Below are 2,230 nucleotides of genomic sequence, written 5' to 3'. Positions count from 1 at the left end.
GATAGTCAGCTGCCACCATGCAGTTGAAGACAAGGGAACAGTAGAACAACGAGATGGATGGGGCCCAGATCAATAGGTGAACTAATTAATTCACCTATCACTCCTGTTTCAACACCCATTACAGGGCCAAGCATGAGAGAGGAATGAATTTCTATCTTATTCAAACCACCTTATTTTAGGGTCCCTTTTGTTACAGCACCTTAGCCTGCGACTTAACTGATACATACCCTTGGGTGAAAGGGACATGCCCTTCCCTTTACTTTCTCCCATTCTTGTTGACTGACATGAGAGTGTGTTAGGGAACCATCTCAGACCCAAACAGACAAGGAAAATGTCCCAGGGATGGTGGAGCATCAGGCTCCAAGTTTCCTGGATCCCTGCTGACTTGACAGAGCTGAGATACCACACTGGCCTGGAGTATTACATGAAAGAGAAATACCTTCTATCTTCTTTAAGCCACTGTTATTTCACATGTCTGAAGCCAAACTTAGCCTAACCAATACAGAGAGCCCCTCCCCACACCACAGAGCAGCCCACTAGCTCCACCCTATCCTCTGTCCTCCTATCATAGTATGATCCCTTTACTTGGACTTCAGGGGAGACACCATCCCCTCGTCACCCCTTGGTGAGCTCCTCTGTCTCCTACGTCATCAACCTCACTTTCTATTGGACCATCCTATATCCCTTGTTTATTTTCTCCATGGCACACACTTTGCCTTCTAAATTATTTTATGAGTGTCTGTGTACTAGGATTAGAATTAAAATTCCTTCATCCATCCTTCCCTNTTATTTTATGAGTGTCTGTGTACTAGGATTAGAATTAAAATTCCTTCATCCATCCTTCCCTTCCTTTTCTCCCTTGTGAAGCAGGCTCACTGGGCACTGGTTACCAACCTGAGTCTGGTGAGACAGAACACACATGTGCATGACAAGTTACATGAAGTGGGTTTAGGACTTAACAGATGAGCAGCAAGGGACAACAGAAGCCTGAGATTCATTGCAAGTTGGTCCCCAAAGGCTCAGGAAGGCTGCCTGGGGCAGATGGAATCTTGACTGCACATGCTCCACTTGCACCACAGCTAAGGGACCCCAAACAGCAGCCAGCCCTAGATGTTATACACCAGGGTCACGTGACTCAGTGGACTAAAGCCTTGAAGGACATCCTGTTTCTAGGGGGAACAGGAACAGAGCCTGGGCTGCTCCGGCCAGCCATGCTGCTGCTCAGGATGTTGCATTCCCAGCACATCCTATAGTTGTTCTAAAAAACGACCAGTAAAAAAGTGGGAAGGAGCTTGAGCCCCTAAGAGAAAGTCTTCCTGACCACCTCATCTATGCCCTGCCCCCCAGGACCAGACCAGGAGGGAGGTGGAGCCGGGGCTGGACAGAACTCAGTGGAGCTGGAAGAGAGAAAGTGACAGCAACTATCGGGTGCCACCATCAATGGGAGATCCAAGGGCTGGAGTTTCCCAGAGCTAGACAGAGGCAGGAAGCACCCCTGAGCCCACACACCCCAGTGCCCAAAGGTGGAAGTCACAGATACGGCAACACATGATGAGTTGTGGATCTGAAGGAAACTTCTCTATAAAATCAATAAGAAAGAACAAGTTTCAAGCCACCATGCTAAAGATTAAATTATCTTTTTATTGTCTCTATAGAAAAGGATCTCATGAAATTGCTGTCATGAGAAGAGAGTATACGGCCAAAACGGTAGTAAAACAAGTATAATGGGGCAGGTCAGGCAATAATAATGACAATTTGTTATTTTTCTTGATTTGGGGTCATGTTTATGTATTTGCCAACTTTTTTAACGTTTCCAATTTGTAGTGACTTGTTTTCTGACTTGAAATAAATATTCACTTCCATGCTTAAATTTTATATTTGTAGATTTATTTTTATTTTTTTTAAAGGAGAGTGACATTGAATAAGCCCGGGGCCAGTCCCCCACTGGGGAGGGAGGAGCCAGGGCAGAGGGCAGAGTGCAAAGGGCAGACGGCAGATGGCAGCTGCAGGCCGAGTGTTCTCCTGCCCTGAGCCCCAGCCTGAGTTCTCCTGTCATTGCATCCAGAAGCCAGCTGGAATAGCCAAACCATGGAGCTAAGAAGGGGCTAGTCACAGGGCAGGCTCTGGTGACAACCTTAGTGGTCTCCCAGGCTCGGCAGGAGGTTTTCTTCAAAATATCATCAGGTGGAAACATCAGGGCACATGAATTTCAATTTTTCTGCATAGGAGA

This window comes from Galeopterus variegatus, unplaced genomic scaffold (assembly GCF_000696425.1).
Source record: "Galeopterus variegatus unplaced genomic scaffold, G_variegatus-3.0.2 Scaffold12535, whole genome shotgun sequence".
Classification (NCBI taxonomy): domain Eukaryota; kingdom Metazoa; phylum Chordata; class Mammalia; order Dermoptera; family Cynocephalidae; genus Galeopterus; species Galeopterus variegatus.
This window is presented reverse-complemented; position numbering follows the sequence as displayed.